Below are 18,762 nucleotides of genomic sequence, written 5' to 3'. Positions count from 1 at the left end.
CTGCTTACTTGGAAATCCACAGGGATTGCTCAGTGGTGTGGGCAGCATCCTGGGTGTTAGAATCAAGCCCAGCGTCTGGCTATCAAGGAATAGAGACACTGTGCTCCACAATGACCCTTGAAACACAGCAATATTATCTGGTTTTGGTCCCATGTGGTTAAGTGTAGGCTCATCTGGGAGTGTTTCAAGCACTCAGTAAGTTACACTTTCTGAGATAAAGGGATCCATTTTTTGCTTGTTTTGTTTTTGTTAATTCTCACAAAGTGATACTTTTCCATTGATCTTTTAATGGGAGTGCAAGGGGAGAGAGACAGGGAGAAAGAAACATTGATGCGAGAGAGACACGATTGGTTGCATCCCACATTTTCCACGATGGAGTTGGGGATCAAACCTGCAACCCATTAACATGCTCTTGACTGGGAATTGAACCTGCCATCCTTAGGTATGGGGGCTGTTGAATTGTACCCCTGAAACCTATATAATTTTACCAAACAATGTCACCCCAATAAGTTCCATAAAAACAAAATAAATGAATAAAATAAAAAATTATTTTCCCACAATATTTGGTCACAAATTAAAAAAAAAAAAAAATCAATCTAACATTTTAAAAAAAGATAGTTAAAACTATAAGTCATGAATAATGCAAATTAAATCCACAATAAAATACAATGATCTCTTGCATGTATTCTTTTTCTTTTTAATGCCTGGGCAAGCTGGCCACACATCTGGTTTAAATGGTCTACTGAAAGGTGAGGGGATACTTTAAATGCCATATGTGGGGTAACCATCCTCTCCCCAGCAAAAAAAAAAAAAAAAGTTTAATGTCTTGAAGACATGGGGCCATTTGTAATGGCTTAATTTAATTGCCTTCACCAAATGCATTGGGACCCCACTCGTCTATCCGCAGCTCCTTGTAAGGAGAGGCTGCCCATGGATGACCCCTGCTTGGGTCCCCTTGACTCACTTATAGGTGAGCCTGGCCACTTGCTTCAAGTCAGCTTTTTACAAGAGCTCGGAATTGCCCGCCTCCTGAAACATTAAACGTGGTCACCCTCACTGTCTTCCACGTTCTTATCATTATGAATACAGCTCCCTCTTGTGGTGGGAGGAGTGAATGACAGGATGTCCTCATCCCCTGGGGTGAGTGTGTGCCCGAGGACCAAGTGGGGTGGGAACGGGGTGGGTAGGGGGGGAGCAATAATCTCTGATTCAGCTCTGTAGTTCCACAATCTTATTTGTATGCCCAACAACTGGAATGTAGTAGAAACTCAATAAATATTTGATGAAAGACGGAGTGGGAGCCAAATTTAGATGAGAGTGTCTCACAACGATAATGACATTGAAATGTCCTCCTGGGATGCACGTGTATCTGGCTGCTCTGAATTGCTTGAGGCAGGAACGCCGGAGGCTAGAGGGTTTTATAACAACTTGGCAGGAAGAACAAAAAGCCACCAAAACAACAGAAAACATGCAATTTTTTTTTTTTTGTAATATATTCAGGACTCCTAAGTGTGTCTAGCCCAGGCAGAAGAAAGAAAAAAGACACTGATTTAAATTAATGGTGGGATTTTTTTTTAATATGTCTTTTTTTTAAAAAAAAATATATATGTTTTTATTGATTTCAGAGAAAGTAAGGGAAAGGAAGAGAGAGAAACATCAATGATGAGAGTCATTGATTAGCTGCCTCCTTCACGCCCCCGACTGGGGATCGAGCCCACAACCTGGGCATGTGCCCTGACCGGGAATCGAACCCTGACCTCCTGGTTCATGGGTGGATGCTCAATCACTGAGCAACACCACCAGGCTAATGGTGCAATTTGAATGATGCCATAGCCTAGTTAAGTTTTTATCTCAATTTAGGTAACTGTACCATGTTTACATAGATTTTAACATTAGAGAAAGCCGGCTGAAGGCAAATTCTCAGGAGGCCACATTCCTGTTCATATTTAGCATGGCCTGATGTTATTTTGCCAATCAGCTAGGTGCAGTTTCCAAGATTTCTTACTTTTCTGGCCATCTATGTTTTCAACCTTTGCACCAATATTGGGCTGATGTTTTAAAATATGTTTTTATTGGGTTTTAGACAGAGAGGAAGGGAGAGGGGAAACATCAACATGAGAGAGAGAAACATGGATCGGTTGCCTCCCACATGCACCACAATTGAGAATAAACTGGAAACCTGGGCATGTGCCCTGAGCGGGAATCGAATCGGCAACATTTGGTGCTCTGGCAGAGGCTCAATCAACTGAGCCACCAGCCAGGGCTGGGCTGCTGTTTTAAATTAAATCATATGGTCCAGAGATATAGAAGCATGGAATAGACTGATGAATCTCAGGCGGGGGTGGGTGGGGAGAGATGAACCTAAGAACTTATATGCATAGATGCATAACCCATGGACACAGACAATACTGTGGGGAAGGCCTGGGGGGGGCAGGTAAAGGGTAGAGAGGGTCAGTGGGAGAAAAAGTAGGACATCTGTAATACTCTCAACAATGAAGATACATTAAAACATTAAAAAAAGAATTTAAATGTGGGAAATGGTTAAAATAAATTAAATCATGTTTTTTACTACAGAGAGCCAGGGATTAAAATCTATTTAACTTTTATCTTCCCCACCCTCAACGAGTCTCACACTGACTGCTTATGTATTTTTCCTGCCAGTTTAAATGAACATCAACCGTTTTTACTAACAGAATGACTTAAACAAACAAACAAAAAAAATTAAATTAGGGGAAAAGATATAAAAATCTTTACACTCTCCATCAATCAGCGAGACCATAATTATTACACTATGCAGAGTATACCTAATTAGGCAAAGTGAATCGTCGGTTTTCACTAAGTATAATGAAGCCATTTAAATTCGGATTTATAGCGTCATGTGGCAAACGTCTCCTCGTCTGTGTTTCATTTCATAGCAATCGCCATTCTTCATGGTGAAACGGTTGTGATCTGTCTCAATTCATGCAGAGATGACAGGGAGTAATTCAGCCTGTGGTAATTCGAAGACAGGAATGGCTAGTCCCTGGCTCTGAAATGTCGCCGGAGTTGGGTGCCGTAGCTACGAGACAAGAAAAGGTAAAAAGAGGGAGACACTGTACTGAGCACCCTTCTGAGCTCGGCAGGTCCATGACCCTCTACATTTCAAGACCTACTTGGTTACTTGCAGCGACTCTATTTGTGATGTTTGCTTTGCAATATAACTGTTTGAGAAACAGGGGGATTAAGTGGAAGGTTCTCCTGTTCATTTTTTGCTCTGCCTTTTATATATCAGTACTTTGTGTTATTACTGCGATGACTTTTTTTTTTTTTTTTTTGGTAAATCTTCACCCGGGAATATTTTTTCCATTGCTTTTCAGAGAGAGTGGAAGGGAGAGAGAGAGTGAGAGAGAAACGTGGATGTGAGAGAGACACATCGATTAGCTGTATCCCTCACGTGCCCTGAGCAGGGCCAGGGATCGAGCCTGCAACCCAGGTATGTGCCCTTGACCGGAATCGAATCCAGCACCCTTCAGTCCACAGGCTAATCCTCTAACCACTGAGCCAAATCTGCAGGACAATTATTATTTTTCTTTTTCTTTCTCAGGAGGAATGGATTACACATGCATTTTTTTCCTGCAAAGGGCACTTAGTTAAGCAGCACTGTGCGAACATCTGAATGATGTGATCAATGTCAAAAACACTTGAAGACCCGTTTGCTGCGATGTCTGCTCTTGACAGATATTGGAGATGCCACAGCCTCAGTTTGGCGACTTCATTCTGACCAGGATACAGAGAACATCAGAGGGTGGATACCAGTTACAATGTAACAACGTTTATAAAAAAATAAATGTCAACCCTATTAAAATAGTACATCATTGTTGGCTGGTGTGGCTCAGTTGGTTGAGTTTCACCCCAGGCACCGAAGGGTTATGGGTTCGATTCCTGGTCAGGGCAGATGCCCGGGATGCAGGCTCAATCCCCAGTAGGGGCCATGCCAATGGATGTTTCTCTCTCTCTTTCTCTCTATTCCTCCCTCTGTAAAATCAATAAAAACATATTAAGAAATAAATGCATAAGATAGCACCTCATCGATAGGAATCGCCAAACCTCAACATTTTTTACAAGTATAATTTGAATGAATGTGTAAATTGTAACTGTGACAGGCCCTGGCCTGTGTGGGTCAGTGGTTAGAGCATCGGCCTGTGCAAGGGAGTGTCAGGTCACGGGTTCGATTCCTGATTAAGGGTTTCAGATTCCTGTCTCTCTCACATCAATGTCTCTCTCTCTTCCCTTCCAGTCTCTCTAAAAATCAATGGATAAAAATATCCTCAGGTGAAGATTGACAACAACCAAAAAGGACTGACTGGAAGCTGTGCCTGCAGATGAGAAAATAACATGCAGGTGGCTCGGAATCTTCCTATTTTTATAAAATCCGTGCAAACTCAATTTCATTCCTCAGATCAATAACTGATGGATTTTTGCATTTTCAAGGCCCCCGGTCATGATGACCACTCTTGCCAGTTAACAATTCATCTCTCCGTTGCTACCTCTCTCAGAAGCCAGATTTCAGACTAACACAAACCCAATGTTCCCGGAATTCAAAATGAGACTATGAAAAGCATCTATCAAAGTTCAATTTGGGGAGAGAACAGACGAGTCGTTCAAGATGTCACTCAACCCGGATGGCGGTCAGTGTGTAAATTGGCTGGGCCAGGGAGTTATCAGCGTGAGTCAAATGCAAATCAGTCCAGCAGAAGAGACAGATGAAAATCCACCAGGTCCTTTCAAAGTGGATTTCTTCTGTGAATTGAAGACATTTCCCCTCGTCTTTCAAAATTTCTTTATGCGGATCTTTCACGTGACGATTCCCCAAGTTCCCAAGGAGCCTTAGCAGGATTTCTGGTCATATCCCTCCAAAATGATGAAGCTGATGGAAAATGTTCTTTTTTGGTGATTTACTTGAAAGCCTTTTCTGAGATTTTATTTTCCTGAAGCACTTCAAAAACAAAGCTATATATATATATATAATCTCTTTTATGAAAGAAGTACTCAACAACATAAATTGATGAATCATATCCTAACCCCAACTGAATTATTTGTGTGTACTGGAAAATTACATATTTTTTTCTAGGTCTGTGTGTTTAAATAATGTTGAATACAATACTTGTATCAAAAAGTACAAAGAATTGGCCCTGGCTGGTTTGCCTGAGTGGTTAGGGGATCAGCCTGAGGACTGAAGGTTCCCGGATTTGATTCAAGCCAAGGGCATGTAGCTGGGTTGCAGGCTCCATCCCTGGCCCCAGTCGGGGCTTTGTCTGTGAGGTGGGAGGCGACCAGTCAATGTTTCTCTCTCTCTCTCTCTCACTCGCTCTCTCCCTTCCACTCTCTCCGAAAAGCAATGGAAAAAATATCCTTAGATGAGCATTATTAAAAAAAAAAAAATACAAAGAACTGTCTGGCCTAAACACAGTTCAACTACACAATCTGCTAAACTGCAGCTTCCACTTGGGCATAAAAAATTGACATTATTATTATAATTATTATTATTTGGTAGAGGTGATGGGGAAATCCACTCTTGATTCCTGCATTTCTGTGATGCTTTTTAGTCACACAATATGAAATTTTTTGGCTGCATAAAAAAATGCATAAATGCTTCATCATAAATTTCCCCTTGTTTATTCTATATATGGAACCAAAAAAAAAAATTCAGGGGTAAAAAAAAATCTATCTATATATCTCAATTTATCTACTATCTATCTATCAATAGAGATATACAAATACAGAGTTAATGGAGGGGACAGGTCATCATCTCCCTCAGCTGCTAGTGAGGGTGGATTTCTCGTGATATCCCGAGAAAAATAATTTTCTGAGGCCCCCACGTGAGGATGAGATATAGTAGAAAACTTTTTTTCCTGTGGAATTACACCCTTGTGGTTCCAAAGCCCCATTTCCCTTAGTCTAGCCATAGAAATGTAGCTGGGATCTCAGGAGAGCTAAAATCAGAGCCAGTGTCCAGAGTTTCCCTTTCATGTTGGAGCCGAGTGCAGTCCAGCATCAGGCTAGCTTAGCTTGTGTTTCCCGCTGGAGCCCATCAGTCCATTGCATATGGGGTCCTCAGGTCCAAATGGCTATGGAGGAAACACAGGCAAATGCAAAGAAGCCAAGACTCAGCCAAAAGCACAAGAGAAACAAGAGAGCAAACTCATTTGTTTAAGGGATTACACATCCCAAATTTTCACATGCTTACAGTGGCCACGTCCATTCTGGCCAATAATCTTTGCTCCCAGGTGTGACTGACAGGCAAGTACCTTCCCTATCTCACCCCAACTTTACTGCACATGCATCTTTCACCCCTTTGTGGGACCCCTTCCCCCAGTGTTTTGCAGGGAATGGCCCAGTGGTTCCCTGGGGTGTGCAAAGTTGCATCTTCCTGGTGAAGCTGCCCAAATGACATGCCCGTAATGCCTGGCTTCCCTGTTGCTCCTTTTGTATTATTAATAATTAGCTAATTACAAGGGCATCAAGGGCATGTTGGACATTTCCTAGGAATTGATCCTATGATCTTACGGCCATGAAGATTCAGAAACCTTATTTTGTAAATGCACAGTGAGCAGAGCCTTCATAGGGACAGAACACTCAAAATGACCAATGCTCATGACTGATCAACAATGTTAGAATGACAATGTACGCCCTTCACTGACACTAGAATATCAATAAAGGAAACCTAAAAGTAACATATTTTCCATGAGTAGACAGACTTATGCGGCAAAGAAATTGGTAATTTTTTCCTCCCATGAACGTAGCGTTGGATTGGTGAGCTCAATTCCCTTCATAATACCGATTTAGATCACCTAACGCACTCTCCTTGAGAAGGACAATGGTTTAGTAACCAGGACTCTGATGTATGAAATGGTTACTGTCAACTGGTTCTGTTTTCTAATCCTATTTAGCTGACGATGAATGCAGGTTTTTCATTCTGATGGGCACAGAGTATCCTTAGATAGGTTGATAGATTTTTTTTTATTGATTTTAGAGAGAGAGATTGATGTGAGAGAAACATCCCATATGCACCCTGAGCAGGGAACAAACACACAACTTGGGTATGTGCCCTGACTGGGAATCGAACCGGCGACTTTTCCGTTTACAGGATGACCCTCAACCAACTGAGCCACACCAGCCAGGGCGATACATTAAATCTAGTTACACTTTGGAAGGGGATCTTCCACTACATTTCAGGTGGCTTCCTATTTTCATGCTCTCTCTTAATTTTCAAGTCTCACTTCTGGAGGATAATTAAAAAAAAAAAAAAATCTGATTTCTAAAGACTGGGGGATGGAAGGGGTTCTCACTCCTGAATCCACAGACTGTTTCCAGATTGTATGATGACCTCACGCCCATCTCAGTCGATTTTGCGTCCAACTGTTTTCCTTGGGTTCCTGCCCTCGATTGTTGAGTCATTTTGCGTTGCTCTGTTTTAGACAGATGACATGTTTCACTAAGACAGGCGATGATCCTGAAATTCATTTGTCGTCCCAGCGCCGTTAAGTACTTTACAATCCTCCCGGATATAAGATGTAATAAAATCCGAGGTCGTTTCCATTAGGGGCACCATTTTCCCTCTTCTGAATGGCTCGTGGCATTGTTCTGAATTTGCAAGCAACCCTGTAAACGTCCCTCCAACCATGAAAGCAGCCGCTCCTGCTAGAGTCCAAGTGGACTCCCCAGGAGGAACAAATTCATCTGATATTTAACGTCACACATGGGGTGGAATCCTGCCGTCTTCGCCTTGACGCTGTTACACGAATATCATCCGGTGCCAAGATTGAATGTGTCCGTGTTGGGCATCAGGTTGGATTTTCTCTTTTGTTCTATGAGGAAAGAATCCAACAGGAGGACATTGAATATAGACTTGAATGGTTCCCCCCCGATGATTCTAAGGCCAGGGGAACAGCCGTGCGTTGTCGGAGGGAGGGTTAAAGGAAATAAGTGAGCCTGCCGTGAAGAAATCAAGGTCGCGGTAACCCGAGCTGACCGTGAAGCCCACAGAAATACCTTCTATAAAAGTCTACATTCCTGTTTCAAATCTCAGGATATGTTTTATTGATTTTGAGAGAGAGAGAGAGAGAGAAACATTGATGTGAGAGAGTAACATGTACCAGTTGCCTCCTGTACGTGCCCCAATTGGAGATCAAACCCAGGTCACGGTGCCCTGAACCGTGACCTCTTGGTTCGTAGGTCAACGCTCAACCACTGAACCACGCCGGCCGGGCTCAACTATCTGCTTCTAGGTCCAGCTCTAACCAATCAGAAGACAACCATGATCTAAGACTCACGGAAGACCCACGCCCCCAGTTTCAACCTGTAAAACCAACTGCCGGTAGGCAAGGAGTTTGGGTTTCTGAGCATTTTGCTGCCCGGTGTCCACTGTGTAGAAACATACGACAATTTCCCTTTTCTTTCGGTACATCCTGACGTCAGGAATTGCCTGTTTGCACCGCACACACTGACCCCTCGAGCAGTAACATTACGCTCTATGCAGGGTGTCCCGAAATAATGTCCACGCACTTTAACAGCTGATCACTCACTTAATTTTCACTCCTTTTCAGGTTTAAGGGATTTGAAAGAATGGGTGACGCCAGACTAAGCTATGAAGAAAAACATTTATCCTATAGTGCCCCTAGGCTGTTTATTTTTTATTTTTTATAGGGACACATAGAAGATAAAGTTTACAGGACAAAACCAGCAACCGTCGATGCATTGAGGGCGCACAGATACCTCACAAAACGATCCTGGATGTTGGCGATTCCGTTGCTTCGTGTTATCAGCAGGGCCTGGACCAGAACGGTCGTCCGTTTGAAAACAGGTGTTGACCAAGAAAAAAAAAAAAATTCATTTCTGTAGATTCTTTTAAATTTTGAAAATGAACTGTTATGTTCATAAACACTGACATTATAATCATTCAAAATGCGGATACATTTTTGGGGGGGACACCCCGTATATAAACATAATGTTTACCGGATACGTACATGACCATATAGATAATATTTATTTAAATACAAAGCCCATCATGGATTCTCATTAAGATTATGCAAAAACGAGACGCAGGTTTGAGGAGTGATTTCATTCCACATCTCGGTGCACGAGAACACATTTTCCCATAATGAGTTATTGAATCTCTAATAAATTGTTTAAATGCTCAGAGATTGAATGTGAGCTCACAGCCGCCCCCAACGCAGCCGCGTTCATTCGTTTTCCATTTCAATCTCGGAGCTCTGTGTAGACTTATTAACTTTGAGGCTGCTGCCAGAATGAAATGTAATTTTGCCACAAGTAACTATTAAACAAACTGAGACTTTCTACACCGACAACCATCTGCTCGTCCGAACGGCTGATGAATGGAATTCTGATGGCAGGCTTTTCGCGGTCGTTATGAACGCATTTGATTTTAAAATCCAATTCCCCATCTCCTTAGGAGCGAACCTTGAAGACACCGACTACGTTGCAAGACAAGTAAAAATAACATTTCAACACTCTAGCTGTAGGGGTAAAAATAATATATTAAAAAAAAAGGGAAATACCACCCAAAAAGGTTTAGGCCACTAATTGCCAAGTGTGTCCAGGGAGAAGCTCCCCATCAGTAAGGAATTGAATTAGACTCTGATACTATCCACCTGGAGACAGCAACAGACCCCCCCCCACGGGTTAAGGGTTTAGTCCTACAAGACAGGCCCCCACCCTTCAGACGGAATCTCAAGTTCAGATTTCACAGAGCAAAAGGAACAGAGAGAGAGATTTCTTGATCCACTTATTGATGACGTATTCATTGGTTCATTCTTCCATGTGCCCTGACCGGGGGTCGAACCCACAACCTTGGCCTATGAGGACCACACTCTAGCCAATGGGGCTACCCGGCCAGGGCCATCTTTTAAAGTTTAACATTTAAATATTTATCGAATAACCCAGAGAGACACACAATGGATATCTCCTCATAGCACAACAAATCCCATTAAAATAAATAGTTGTTTAAGCGATTATCATCAAGACAAATAAAACAGCAAAATAACACCCGGCTGGCGTGGCTTAGAGGTTGACCATTGACCTAGGATCCAGGAGGTCGCCGGTTTGATTCCCAAGTCAGGACATATGCCCAGGTTTCGGGCTCAGTTGGGAGACATGAGGGAGGCAGCCGATCAATGACTCTCTCACCATTGATGTTTCTCTCTCTCCCTCTCCCTTCCTCTCTCTGAAATCAATAAAGATATATTTTAAAATAAATAAACAAATAAATAAATAAACAAAACAGCAAAATATGCATTGGTCACACTTTTTGCATGTATGTGTACTGATTATGTGGAACTTCTACCAATTGCATTCTCATTACTTTATCAAATAGCACAGAATACACTGTTTTAAAAAAGAAAATGTAATCATTGCATTTGAATAACTGCAGAGTTTGTTAACAAATGTAAATGTTTCTTTTTACGCAACAATGTTTCTTTTTACAGTGACCCTTGATAAGGTATATTCTTTGTTTACTCCCAAGTTAGATTAATAACATTTCCACTGTGTTTGTACCCTCGGTCAAACAAGTTTTGAAAACACTGTAACCCACATTTAACACAGTGTTACAATACGTTCGTATAAATCAAGTCAATTGTTTCAAGAACAAAGTTAGCAAGGATGCTACAATATATACATATAAATAAAAATAATTATAGGGTGAGGGAAACTTGGAGACCTCCAGACGTGAGAGAGGCACATCCATTGGTTGCCTCCCACACGTGGCCCAATCGGGGCCTGGGATTGAACCTGCAACCCAGGTACGTGCCCTTGGCAGGGAATCGAACCCGAGACCCTTTGGTGCTCGGGTCGGCACTCTTAACCACTGAGCCACACCGGCCAGGGCTGTGTTACTTTTCTTATTGAGACCTACAATATAATACATTGACTTTTGTACATGGTGGGAGATAAAAGTCAATATTCTTTTATTTTTTTTTATATACAAGGATTATTTCTTTCTCTCTGGTACCATCTTCGTCATTAGTTGAGTGACAGCACACATCTGCATATTTCTCTCAAAGCGCCTTCATTTTCCACTGATCTGTGCGTCTATAACACACACACCGGGAATTATTATAATAATCACCAGCTGTGTAAAATCTCCACATTTAAAAAAAAAATTTATCAAGGTCACCTTGCCAATTCTTCATACTTGTCATTTCCGTCATAGTTTATCACCAACACCTATTTTCCAACAGAAACCCTGCTTTAGCTCTGATTTTGTGTTGGCTGAATCCAGAGATAAATTTCAGGAGTCTTGATATTTTTATACATTAAACGTTTAAATAAAGATACGAACATTCAGGGTGAGCAACAGATTCTTGGGCCCACTGAATGCATTCATGATTTTAAAAATTAACTGTGACATTTTGGATATGTGAAACTAACATGATAAAACATCTACACATCTACAAACATTTTTTTTTTTTTAATTCTAAAATCATGGTATTTTATTTACAATTTTTGTTTGCTTGAATTTAGTAATTTATTTTGAACCACCATTATTGCATTTTTTTCCCCTACAAAATACTAAGTTTCATCAACTTTTAAAAAAACTGACCGTGGCGGCAATCCATCCATTTTATGTCTGAATTCGAGCTTTCTAATTTCCCTGCTGAGCAACTGAGTTCTCAAAGTAAAACTACTGACCAAAAAAAAAAAACCCACCCACACAAAAAACCCCACAACAACAAAAAAACACACTCAAGGGAAACAAGGATTAGATTGGTGGGATCTGCCAATAGAACAGGCATATAAACAGAATAACAGTATTGATGCAGAAACCAGGAGAGGAGGCAACCACATATCATGGTAATAAATCGGATCTCACGACGGCAGGAGAAAAATGCAGGATATGACCCATAAATTACTCCTGACTGCGGGAGGATGCTCATCGGATCAGGGCGCCACACCTATTAATTAAAGAAAACGATGTTATCAGGTTTGCACAGAAAACTGCCCAGCTTGTGACAGAAGTCGTAGTGTTTCTGCAGAATTGAACTTCCCCTTTGCTCCTGGGAGCGAGGTTCTTGCAATACCTTTAGAAAATGAATTTCCTAAGATTCCCACGGGGCAATGAGATGGGGGGGGCTTTATTGGGGTGGAGTTAGATTCCTCAGGTTGCAAAGCCCCCTGCCGGTCAACCCAGGTGTGAAATAGGTGCAGCTACTACATCGGTTGCCTACTTGGAGAGTATTTAAAATTATATTTATTTGAAGGTGTCATGTTTTCATTTGTGCTCAGTAATAAAACTCATTACGATAATGTTGCGATTCATTGATAAGGTTGTGTATTTCATTACACGGTGCAAGTCCTCTCTTTGAAAATTTGAGATTTTTGCCCGGCCGGTGTTGCTCAGTGGTTGAGTGTTGACAGAGGAACCAGGAGGTCAGGGTTCGATTCCCGGTCAGGGCACATGCCCGGGTTGGGGGCTCGGTCCCCAGTAGGGGGCGTGCAGGAGGCAGCCGATCAATGACTCTCTCATCATTGATATTTCTCTCTCTCTCTCCCTTCCTCCACAGACATTCTTTCCTCCTTAACAGTAATATCTCCCTTCCCTCCATTTATCCCCAAAATATATTCAGGGAATCAATGTTATAATTTTGAAAATTTTGCACATCCAGGAGAGAAGGGCTGAGAACCCTTCAGAAATGCGTTCATTAACGCGAGCTCCCTAGCGCGTAAATGAAATACAATGTGAATATAAAGACGATCTTTCTGAACTAAGCTCGCAGTAGAGTGGGTTTTATGCACGCGTTCCGGGAGTTTCCATCCAATTTAAAGTTGAAGAGAGAGACAGGAAAATGATCTTGAGACTACCAGGAGCCCCTGGGTCCTCTTAAGTGCTATGATGTCTGAGCATCATTTCCACGAATCCCATTAATATCGAATGAAAAGCAGGGGAAAGACTGCTATGTAAACTTTTATTTTTAAAGAAATGTTTTTATTGATTTTTTAGAGAGAGAGGAAGGGAAAGAGATAGAAACATAGATCAGCTGACTCTTACATGCCACCTACTGGGACTGGGCTAAACTTTTAATTTTTTAAAAATATGTTTTTATTGATTTTTAGAGAGAGGAAAGGAGAGGGAGAGAGAAACATCAATGATGAGAGTTATTGATCAGCCGCCTCCTGTATGCCCCTAACTGGGGATGGAGCCTGCAACCTGGGCATGTGCCATGACCAGGAATTGAACCCTGACCTCCTGGTTCATAGGTCGATGCTCAACCACTGAGACACACTGACCGTGGCTAGACTTCTAATTTTCTAATGTGCTATGTGCTTGCATACTGTGAGACGGAGCTGCTTCGAGAAACCTACACAATCATGTGGCACTGGGGACATTGCAAATGTCTCATAAGAGATGGATTGTGAGTAGGTAGGTGATTGGATGGGTGTATGTGTGTACGGGTTGGTGGGTGGATGCATGGATGGATGGATGGATGGGTGAATGGATAGATGGACAGGTGGATGGATGAATGGGTGGACAGAAGGATGGATGGATAGATAGATGATAGATACAGATATAGATAGGTTAGATAGACAGATGATAGATTAGATAGATGATGATAGATGATAGATAGATAGATATAGATAGATGATAGATAGATGATAGATAGATAGATAGATGATATAGATAGATAGATAGATAGATAGATAGATAGATAGATAGATAGATAGATAGATAGATAGATAGATAGGTGATAGATAGATAGATAGATATAGATAGATAGATGATAGATAGATGATGATAGATGATAAATAGATAGATGATAGATAGATAGATGATAGATAGATAGATAGATGATAGATAGATAGATAGATAGATAGATAGATAGATAGATAGATAGATAGATAGATAGATGATAGATAGATGATAGATGATAGATGATAGATAGATAGATAGATAGATAGATAGATGATAGATAGAGATAGATGATGATAGATGATAGATAGATAGATAGATAGATAGATAGATAGATAGATAGATAGATAGATAGAGATAGATAGATAGATAGATAGATAGATAGATAGATAGATAGATAGATATAGATAGATAGATGCACAAGGGGATAGATGGATGCATGGTTGGATGGATGGAAGGAAGGAAGGAAGGAAGGAAGGAAGGAAGGAAGGAAGGAAGGAAGGAAGGAAGGAAGGAAGGAAGGAAGGACAGATGCATGGATGGATGGTGGGTGGATGGGTGACTGGATGGGTGTATGTGTGTATGGCTGGGCATTTATTTTTCTTTTTCTCCTTTTAACTAGGATTATAATTTAATGTGTGAACTGAATGTGAATTTAATGAATACAAATAATGAGTTTTGATTCTACAATACTGATTTTGTTATGGACTCAAATTTTTCATTCACATTCTGACTTGGCGATAAAGCTTTTGATACTTTAAAGCTCTGAATTATATGAAACAGGTTACTCTTATTTCTCAATGTAGAAAGTTGTTGGATTAAACAGGTCCATTGTTTTTTGAAACTTGTATCAATAGAGTCTGTTTAGCATGGCTGAACCTGTATATGCACTTAATCAAAACAGAGCAATAGCATTTGAGTTTCCCGAATAGATTTTCAGGGCGGTATCCCATCTCCAGAATCATACTGGCTTTATTTAATAGTCAATCGCACTGCAAACCCTAAGAATAATCTGAAGTGACAGGGACGTGGAGGGAACATTATGAAAACAGCCGTGGGCACAGAGAAAGAAGTGGAAGTAAGTGTCTGCCACGTTCCTTGGAAATGTGTCTATAAGCCACGGAAACATGTCCACAAGCCTTGGGTGTTCAGTTCAGCGGGTGTTTCACCAAGGAGCTTAAAAATAATTGATTGAGAGGAATTTCTAGATGAAGGGAGACTGGAGATTTAAAATAAACAGAGAAGATCTCTGATAAGATACAGAGCCAATGTCAGCACCATTTACAGAGGGAGAAAGTGAGAGACAGAGAGAGCTGTCTCCGGACACGCTTTTAACACAAAATACAGCAGCCCACAGTAAGTCTCTATTTTTAAAAAAGATATGTTTTTATTGATTTCAGAGAGAGGGAGAGGGAGAGAGAGAGACAGAGAAACATCAATGATGAGAGTCATTGATCAGCTGCCTCCTGCTCGCCCCCTACTGGGGACTGAGCCGGAAACCCGGGCATGTGCCCTGACCGGGAATTGAACCTGTAACCTCCTGGTATGTGGGATGGTGCTCAACCAATAGGCCACACTGGCCCTGTGTAAGTCTGAAAGTATGTTTAGAAAGAAACCAGACTCCCTTAGTTTATGCCATTTGGAATGGAAAAAATGATATACCCATGCCTGCATTTACGCACACACACACACACCACCAAAATTTGATAGAAAAAGATTACTCTTATAAAAATGATACTAATATTGGTCATGCCAGACAACAGACCAAAAAAAAAAGCCTTAACATAGAGTTATTAGACCTGGAAGTTAGACTTCTAAATCCCAAACTACATGAAATAAAGCACAAATTCAAAACATCTTAGGCCAAAATCGATAGCCGGATCAAGGCAGAAAACAAGGTGAATAAATAAATAAATCTGAATGGTTTGATAAAGAGCTATGGATGCACAATTTAAAAAAATATATATGTTTTTATTGATTTCAGAGAGACGAAGGGAGATGGAGAGAGAGAGAAACATCAGTGATGAGTCATTGATCAGCTGCCTCCTGCTCGCCCCCTACTGGGGATCGAGCCTGCAACTCAGGCATGTGCCCCGACTGGGAATCGAACCCTGACCTCCTGGTTCATAAGTCGACGCTCAACCACTGAGCCACGCTGGCTGTGCTGGATGCACAATTTTTTATGGATAATCTAATGACCTCAAAGATAGTCTATCAAAGTCTTTGGGGCAAGTAACGGAGACTCAAGCATTTCTCACACTGAGCCATGGCCATGCAACTGTACAAGTAAGACAAAGATTCCTTCAAACACCGGGGACTTTGGGGGCAATAAAGGAGGCTTTGTTAAAAACAAAATAATAATTAATAATAATAATAATGGAATGCAAATCCCGCCGGTCAAGTGAGTTAATATGAATTCATATTCAGCATAGTACTAATGTAAAAAAAAAAATCACAGGGCCGTAATTTAGTTGTTATATAAATGCAAAATAGGGCAATAAAATGTGCACTGGAAGGTAGAAGTGATGAGCAGAGACCTCAGGAAGAGCTGAAATAGATCATATTTCCCCTTTTCAAAGAGGGAGTAAGTGGATATTTTAAAGATGATATATTAGGATAGAGATTCATAAATTTTATTACAGTGTTTGCAGGAATTCTTAGATAAACTACAAATAGTAAAATAATGAAAATGAAGCAGACGTGATTACGGGGAGGTAGGAAGGTAATTATTTTTCCAATATTTAAATCTCGGTGGATAGGAGTCATGGCCGGGTTATGTAGATAAGCCAAGAAACAATTTTGAATATGTTAATATCCACTGAAAAGTTTAGTCCTAGAGCTCAGTCGGCACGGCAAAATAAATATTCTTGATAGAAAGACACCAGTTGGTTGCCCCCTGCACCCCCTGCACCCCCTGCACCCCCTGCACCCGTGACTGGGGCCACTAATCAAACCTGCAACCCAGGTACATGCCCTTGACCTGGAATCAAACCTAAGACCCTCTGGTGCCCAGGCTGGTGCTCTAACCATTGAGCCACGCCAGCCAGGGCGAGAAGAATACTTTAAACGTTCCCTTTATAAGGTCTTACATTAGCAACTTTGCAAGCATTTTTATTGCACCTAGAAATACAAAAGTTACCTTGCCCCTTAAATATTTTAACCCTGAGCAGGGAGAAACAAACACAGTTACACTCCCGCTTTGTAACTTGCTACTTTGTATACAAATAACATTTTCGTTGTTTGGGAACCAGGCGCCTCGGGCCAGGTTGCCAAATGGCGAGCCAATTATGTCGACAGAAAGCGTGGAGTTTTAATTTCCGGTGTGCGCTCTGGTTATTGGAGTTTACGCTCAGATGCAAATTGCTTTTGCAAAATACATTTATGCGCATTCGTCTCACCCACCTGGAAAGGGGGCTGCGTCTTTAGCAGGTATCACGGCTAATATTTTAACGCCTTACGCTTTGCATGTTTAAACAGATCCCGTTGTGGGGGGGAGGCTCAGCAACAGCACGATAGAAACATGTGTGGACCCCAAGGCAATTTAATTATATTTTACATGGGGGAAAAAAATGATGCTGTTTACATGCATGGAAACAAACAAACAAAAAATAGCCTTTTGGTCCTGGCAGGTGTGGCCCAGTGGTTAGAGAGTCAGCCAGCTCACCAAAAGGGTAATGGGTTTGACTGCCACTCAAGAGCACATACCTGGGTTGCGGGTTTGATCCCAGGCCCTGGTTGGGGCGTGTGCAGGAGGCAACCAATGATGTGTCTCTCACATCCACGTTTCTCTCTCTCTCTTCTACTATCTCTAAAAAAATCAATGGAAAAAATATCCTTGGGTAAGCATTAACAAAAATAAAACAATAGCCTTTGTACTATATTGGAATTGTGTTGCGAAATATTTAATGGGCTGGACGTTCACGGTTGACAAACTTCCGAGGGGGGTGTGTTGGCATTTTTGCCTAGTGGACTGAACCACAAGCAGGACTAAAATAAGATAAAATATTATCATTGTTACCATCCCCTCTGCCAGTGGAAGGTGGGGTAGGCAATAACATTTTTTATTTATTTTATTTTATTTTAATTTAATTTAATTTTATTATTTAATTTAATTTAATTTAAATTTAATTTTATTTATTTTTTATTTTATTTTATATTTTATTTTATTCTTTTAAATATGTTTTTATTGGTATTTTAGAGAGAGAGGAAGGGAGAGGGAGAGAGAGAGAAACATCAATGAGAGTCATTGACCAGCTGCCTCCTGCACGTCCCCTACTGGGGGCTGAGCACATAACCCGGGCCTGTGCCCTGACCGGGAATCGAACCCTGACCTCTTGGTTCATAGGTCAATGCTCAACCACTGAGACACGCCGGCCAGGTGAGATCACTTCTTAAAGGACCCTTAGTCTGTACTTGCCCTAGTTCTTAGGGGCCATGTATGTGACTAATATAAAACCAGGCCTACTATGTGTGTTCACATCGGGTACTTGCAATTTCTGCTGTAACTTTTGCTTGGTTTATTTATTTTTTATAGAGTTGGTTTTTTTTACTCTTCATATCCCCAAATGTAATGGATTGTTTTTCCTCTGATACCGATTTCAGCTGGACTCATATGATACCCAATGTTACAAGGTCATGTTAATCTGTAAATAATTTATTCATAGCTATGTGGCAGAACTGATATAACTAAGAGGATTGCACTGTTACACTCTTTCCTAGAAATAGTAGGTTCTCATTTGGAAAATTCCCTGACCTCTAATATATATGATGTATAATATATTATATATGTGTGTCTAAACTATATATAAAAATATACAGGGTGTCTGAAAAAAATGTATACATACTTTAACAGCTGACAGCTCAAATCTGAAAATGAACTGTGTTAATAAACACTGCCATTAGAATTATTCAAAGTGTATGCATACATTTTTGGGGGACACCCAATATATACTAGAAAATACATGAACATAGATTAACATGAATATAATATTATAAATAATAAACACATATACCTATACTAAAATAAATTCATATATGTACATATAGTCAAGCACGTGTATAAGTAATTATTTGCATGA

Source organism: Miniopterus schreibersii, assembly GCF_964146895.1.
Source record: "Miniopterus schreibersii genome assembly, chromosome: X".
Classification (NCBI taxonomy): domain Eukaryota; kingdom Metazoa; phylum Chordata; class Mammalia; order Chiroptera; family Miniopteridae; genus Miniopterus; species Miniopterus schreibersii.
Note: the sequence above shows the minus strand (reverse complement) of the source record.